Below are 7,713 nucleotides of genomic sequence, written 5' to 3' on the forward strand. Positions count from 1 at the left end.
TGCGACGAATTCGGACGCGCACGCGGTTTAGAACTTTTCTGCACAGATTTAACTCCAGCCTGCCGCAAATTGGTTATTTTGAAGTGCATGTATTTAACACCACCTGTCATTGTTGAAATTGCGCTTTTACCTAATTTTTTGACCCAGTCTCTTAGAACTACATGTGACCTATAACCTTGTCATATTTTGACCCCTAGGAAGCTGGTTTTTATTAAATATGAGCGAAATATGAACATTTCTGTCCCATTTATATGGCGCAAATTACCCATTCACCTGGAGATATTGTAAAAAATAGCGTGGTGACACCCTTTTATTAAAAGTGTAAACTAAATGATATTATGTCAGGATTTTATTCGCCAAGTTTGGTCAAAATGACACCAGTCAAAGCGACAGGAAGAAAGTTCGAAAATAATGTAGTGATTTAATTTCGATATCGTCATTTTGTAATCGATACTTATGTTAAAGTTTCTTTACAAACATCATGAAAATTATACATTCGATAGATATGGATCTTAAGTCTTGGTATTTATTGAAATTAACTCATTTGCTAAGCGTTTTATAATTGCTTTCTTTAGTTAAGTGAATTATATCATTTTTATTTATTTCTAACGACGCCACTTTAACATCCGTTTCCATGGAAACGAGCGTGGTGACCCCCATTTTTTATTTCATTTTTGCATTTGCAAAACGTCCAAGAATATTTGTGCAAAGTTTCAAGAAAATGACACCACAACCTAATTTGACGTAATTCGTAGTACTTCACCTTAATATCAACTCAAACGGTCGAGGCAGTGCATGTGTATTACACAATTTCTTCAAATTCTTGTGCACATTTTTGTGTTTCATCTAGTTAGAGTCAGACAAAGCGGGTTTTGCAAAAGAGTATTGTTCGTTTGTGATTTATTGTTGGGCTGGCAATATTTAATCTTTTCACCTGGTAGGGAGGAAAATCATTGCTTTTTTGGTCGGCAGACATCAATAAAAAGGGCCAATTGGCGGGCATAGAGTCTGATTCGACTGCTTTCTGAAGTTTGCCTATCATTAGGAAGGGAAAAGCGCGAGACAATGAGATGGCAGTGGGTTGTTTTGTAATGGCTAAGGGGATAGGTGAATTTTATAGTAGGGACTAAAACAACCCTTGTTAAAATTTCTCAAAATCGGTTGGTTATTAGCTGCATGGCCCTTTTCATTACACACTTCTAACTATTAGATACTATCATTAAGTAATGATGGCGATAGCTTTAATTTTTATTCCAATTTCTGAACTGGCAAAACATTTCGCTGTCAATTGCAGTAATTGACATTTTGATCCAACATCTCGTATTTATAATGGAGAAGTATGCTATTAGCACAGAAAAATACACTTCAATATATACCATATATGTGAATGATACGGATTCTCTTTTGTGTTATTGCAAAGATAACTGTAGTATGGGCCTTGAGAGTGAAACATTTAAACTTTTGCTCAAACTTTCCTCGATGAAGCTTTCAACCATTCTCTTACCAACTGAAAATCAAGGGGTCACCACTCAGATTTTTTGCTACCAGAAAGACAAACTACGGATTCGAACACATCGATTTTATTTGAAATTCGAAATGGCCACCGTCCTTGTGTTAAACTCTCTGGGGAAAAATAAATCTTCCGATTATCGAAAATCAAGAAAAGAATATGAATAATTTGTTGTAATCTTTTTGTTTGACTCCAAACAAGCGTTTTAAAATTTGTCTTCACAAGCAGTAGACCAGAAAAATATTGAAAAACTTCAGAGTCCGAATGTCTGTCCCATAGGCGCACTATACTATATGTCAGTGTATAGTACGATTGGTCACACAATTACGAGTGTAATTGCGTGGATAGTTGCTGCTAATGAGTTTTCCTCACAGGAATGAAACATGTTTGACCGAAGTCGTAGACGGCGCTTGCTATATTTGACTTCGTTGTATTTTGGTCACGCAAAGAAAACAAAAAAAATGACAAGGAGGGGAGTACTTGATAAAAACAAAAGAAAATTGAAGATTGCCGCAAAAGTTGTTGACTCTGTATGATCTCAACATATCAAGGCAATTCTTATGGTTTATTCAGTCGTTCAGCGCTGTGGCTATGTAAGCGATGGAAATATTATATATAAACTGTCTTGTTTTTTGTACAACAACAAAGTTAAATTTTAAACAGTAAAGACTCTTAATTTAAATGAAAAGATGTTAATTACACCGAATATTTCAGTTCGGTAAGTCACCTTGCTCATTTTTTTCACAAGTTGGCAAAACGTAGCAAGGAATCCATAATTTGCATACTCTCTCATGATCAGCATTTTGGTGCTCTTCAGCGAGTTCAATTGACCCGTCCAGATTTTGATTAACTCATTTGGCTTAGACTGATCTATACCTGAATAAGAAAACGTGGAAGCTTATTTAAAAACAGAAAAATGCTGATGGTCAGAATTTTCAAAGTACAAATTAATCATAATCGAGATGATAGCGTTGTTAAAATCATAATAAGAATTTCAAATATATGTAATTTCATATTCTTGGGTACTTTGTTTGTGGTTTATGCTGAAAAATATGTCTTTGTAGCATAGTTTCATAGCTTTTAAACTCAATCAGAAACAAGCTATGAAATTTTTATCAGATTTCATGTATAAACGAAAGCACTTAAAAGAACTCAACATTGAGGGCGCTATACACCAAAGCCCAGCCGCTCCTATAGTGCAGCTGTAACCAGCTGTAGAGCAACTGGACTGTCACGTTTCACTCCCTTCAAAGGCGAATTGATACTTAAATGTCATTGTATCCGAGCCAGTGAGAAAAATCTTTATTAGACCTTAATAAAAAGCTTTAAAATTGGAAAAAAAATCTGTCCGAACTACATAAATGTTTGGACACCGGAAGATCTCTGCAAAGCTGTCTGTCAACAAAAAATACGGAAGGTTTTGGCACACTGATTTCGATGCTGATGTAATCACCTTTTTGTCATCTTTAAAACAACAGAATCAAAAAAAAACATGCAGTAAATTTCTTATTATTAATTCGCCAGCTGTGAAGCATTTTCCCTCCAACCCAATCAAAGTGGAAGGACCGTGTCTCAGAGAGCGAGCTCCAGCGTGTTCTGTACTCGCACTCTGAAGATGCAACCCAAAGAGGAAAGTTACTCAGATACCCGCAGCCGCGCACACACAAATACACGAGGTTTGAATAAAAATGAAAATTAGAATGATCTTGGTTTATTTGTCACGAATGAAAATTATATACCTTCGATACTGACCTCCGTTTCTCAAAAGATGTTTTCACTTTCATCTGGAAAATTAAATTATGTGCACCATGAACAACCCAACACGGCGACCCTGAACATTTTGTCGGGGTTTGAGAACTACATACCGTGTGCATATACTAAATTTTACCATCCTCTTTTTAATCACACAAAGCAGTCAGGGAGAAATGTAAAGTGCAGACGGACCCTCTCGATGCTACCAAAGAAAAATGTGTCAATTTTGTACTTTTCTCAGGTATGTTAATGCATGGGCATAGGCTTGCATACATGTAAAATCAGTTTGAACATACTTTTTAATCAGACCTGGTCAGAAAATTGTGAAAATTGCCAAAAATATGTTTCGCATTTGATTAAGCTGAAATTTATCATAATATATTACCCAAGTCAGGTCACGTGACCATAATCTGTTATTTTCCCGCCAAAATTATATATTGCAAATAACTGAATATTCCACAACTTTAAACACTAAAATATTTAAAATATTATGACCAATTAATGTAAAATGGGATTGGAACTTGTGTTAGAACTAGTGGCAGATGCAAAATTATTGAATTTTGAATATTATTTCTTCACAAAAAACAACAAATACAATATTTTTGACGTTTTACATGAATATTTTGAATATCAGAAAGAAGAATAGATAGAGTTTCAAGAATGCCATGTATTTTTGAAAGAATATGATAAATGTCGTTTCCAAAAGTGCAAAGAAAATCAAGAAAATTTAACGGTTTACGGTTGGAATATTAAATTAATAAAGACGTAAATTTTGGCGGGAAAATATCAGATTTGGTCACGTGACTCAACTCGTCAAGATTTAGGCAAACATTTTTTTAAAGATTTTAATAATGCCAATAATTAGGCCAAATATCAATCAAATCTGGTGGTTTTTAAAGATAATTGATCATTTTCCTACTTTTGGGCTTGATGGTACAAACACCCATGCATTAACTTACTTGAGTTAGAGTTGACCTTGTAATTAGAGTCCTCCATGTCCCACAGGATTAATATAATAATATGGTCATGAACGTAAAAAAACCCCAAGAAACCAATGAATGATACTGAAAAAGTATTCTTGTGGCGATTAACGAATGTCAATATACGAATTAAACAACCATGGAAATCTGACATTAAATCGTCCTTTCAGCGCATTAATAATTGTTGAAGAGTTCTTTGATCATTCTCTTCTGTACCTCCATAGGTCAGTATGGATCTCGTCTACAGGTCAGGCAGGTGAATGTAGCTGTGCGATAGCGCCCTCTACACAAGCTGTGTCATAGTTCATCGTGAGTGCTTGCGTCGGGTCAACATCGTGTTCGTACAAACGTTGGATATAATGACTTATGTCGGCGTGATTTTGGTTAATCGATTGAAAAACTTGAAACCATACATGACAGAGATAACAGAGGATATGCAGGTAATTTTTTAAAACATTATTTTGCACACACAGCTGTTGATTCGCCATTCTCTACGAGTTGGGATGTGATGGGATCGGTTCTGTAATCAGTAAGATTGCATTGCAGAACACACCTCTTGACAAATTGACTCAAATATCTCAGTACAAATTCTACAAAACAGCTCACTTTTGGTATATTTGTATCGAAGACATGAAGCGACAGCTATGTTAAATATTTCAGTTCAAAATTCTGTTTGGAAATGCAGAAAATAACCCCCATATTGATTTGTTGACATGACTCATGTGTTGTGATGTTTACAAATCACCGTCGATTGTCATACACTTCTTGTCAAATTTCCTCGATTTTTTCAATGAAATGTGTCTTAAATTATTAAATTTCATCACATTCAAACTCTAGAGATGTAGCGACAACAACTTTGAATATTTTGTCCCCAGAATATCGCAGGGCTGTCAATTATAGCCGGTCACCGGCGGCAAATCGCCGTCTGACACAGGTCTTGCCGCCGCCTGTTTTCCCTATTCAAGGCCTGCAATAATCTTTACATACGTCATGCTTTCCCAATTCTACCGTTGGCCGCGCTGTGCTACAGAGGCGCAGCCCCTAAGGCTCGTTGGTAGCCGATTTCTGATTGGTTTCAATCGGTACTGTCAAAAAGCTTTGCGTGTTCTGATTGGTTTTCGGACGTACACGATCGATATGGCTACGAAAAGAACGACAGCCACGTTGGATTTATGGGTCCAAAAAAGACCCCGAGAGGCTTACACTAGCTCTGGATATAAAAGTAATGTCAATATTTGTAAATCATTTTATTTTCCTGAGGAATTTCAGTGATCGGGGGTTCAATCCATCAATGGTATAGCATGCAATGTAGATTTCACGCCGCGTCTGAGCAAAGTGCCATAGCATTACGTGTATTTAGCGACTGGAATTTTTGATTTGTTTTCCCGTTTGCAGATCGTGAACACTCTTTACAATGAGTAAGAATCGTTTACTCGGCCCAAAAAAAACTTTGTGGGGATTGACATAATTTTAGTGAGTTTGACTACCACTGAATTTGTTTGCACCAAGCCGCCGTTCTATGAAATGTATTCTTACGGTAGTACATGCTGTGTACTGTGGTTGTTTCGAAGGCCCGAGTATTGAAGTTCGATAAAATATTTCAGACATCCGAAATCTTTCCTCAAAAGCAAATATCGGTATTCCGATCCTTCAAAATCATTTACCAAGACCAACATTTTTAATGTTTAGGGCAATCACAAACTTTGGCTAGGTTGACTATATACTTTCGCGGTATCTTGCACGTATGGCGGTAAACCATGTTTTGAATATGGATATATCATGCATGAAGCGAAGTGAGCCTACCCACTTGGCCAGCGTGGGTTTCGACAAAACTCGGACTACTGTGAAGGATATCAGAATAGATAGTCATCAGGAGAAAAGATTTGATTGTATACTTTCACGCGCAAGGATTTACTACGTAAACAAATCAGCATATTCTCAATCTTGTCGATTGGGAGGCCGACGGACAACGAAGCCACGCAATTTCATTAGCGGATGTAAACTTGAGTATGTAATTGTTTGTATGACGTAGCGTCTACTCAAATTGTCTCTGGTAATGGTCTCGTATTTACCCCATTACATTTGTAAATTTTCACACTGGAAATTCATAGCCGGTAACTCTGAGGAGAGGTCTTGAAACAGACAAAATAAAATTACAGCAGTATCAACCAGATGTAAATCGGAATTTTTGTCGTGACGTTTAATGACATCGGTTTTGCAGTGGGGACAAGATTTTTTTAAATTCTAATACGATTAGCTGTTTTTGAATGGGAACGTATTACAATTATTGAATTACTTTCTGCAGATGTTGTTTCTTAAGAAATAGTTTCTGCAAGTGTTGTTTCTAAAGCTACATCTGATGAAGAAATAGTTTTTGCAGATGTAGTTTCTGAAGCTACTGTTTCATCAGCCTGAGATATTGAGGTATTGTCAGCTGGTACTGCTCTACAAGCCTTGGGCTTGGATGAGTACTTCAGTGATTCTGATTATGGTTCAGATTATGATCTTTATTAAACAGGTTGTAATTCAACAGAATTTATATGCAAATAATAATAACCTGGTGTATCAATAAACATATAAACTCTGAAATACTTCTGTTTGTCTTTCATAATTTATTTCACAAGATTCAATTTCATGTTACTTTTGATACTTCAGTTATAATAAACTTGACAGTAAAATGCCCTCAAAAGTGCGACCACAGGCCACCAATTGAAGATGAATAATTAGAAGCTTCAGCTTCAGGAGGGGGGACACCCCCCTCCTGGCCTCCCCCGCGTGCGCTTGCGCGCACGCCTTGCTCCGCTTCGCTCCGCACAAGGCTGTACCCTCCTGTTCTTTTACTTGTACCCTTCTATTCTGAAAAACATTGACAGCCCTGATATCGGTTCTAAATGCGAGAAATAACCGATTATTAGTTTGGAGGGTGATGTAAACAGTGCAGGCCGATCGTTTCGTCACGCTCGAGTAACGATTAAAATTAGCGCGTCAAAACTTTGAACAAATTTCAATATTTGATGAAATTTAGACATTTACACATCATCTTGGTGTTTCTGTCTACTTTGAAAATACTATGATTTCATTGCAGGAGGACTGAGACCATCGACTAACAACAGCGATTCTATCACCGTCGGCGGTCACTGCCATGCACCAGGGCCAGATCAATTCACGATGGAAAAGATTACGTAGCCACGTTCCATCTCTACTCCACATCGAAATCCTTTCATTGCCGTAATCACAAACATAAACATTGTCAGCGCCATCAACGGCAATGCTGCGTGGGAAGGACAGCTGAGCATCGCCGGTACCGTACTGACTGTATTTGTACAGGTAATTGAACTGAGTGTCAAAACACTTGATGCAGTGATTGTAACAGTCAGACACCATGATGACATCCCTGCTGTTGACAGCGACAAAGTAGGGGTACTGGAATTGTGTATGGCCAACACCTTGACGACCAATCTCTCCATGTAC

General features: G+C 37.2%; 1 protein-coding gene across 1 annotated transcript in view; it reads right to left on the reverse strand.

Annotated features, from left to right (window-relative positions):
- The window catches only part of LOC139122236 (mucin-22-like), a 101,968-nt gene that overhangs the window by 61,397 nt on the left and 32,858 nt on the right, over positions 1 to 7,713 (reverse strand). The window lies entirely within an intron of this gene.

This window comes from Ptychodera flava, chromosome 21, assembly GCF_041260155.1.
Source record: "Ptychodera flava strain L36383 chromosome 21, AS_Pfla_20210202, whole genome shotgun sequence".
Lineage (NCBI taxonomy): Eukaryota > Metazoa > Hemichordata > Enteropneusta > Ptychoderidae > Ptychodera > Ptychodera flava.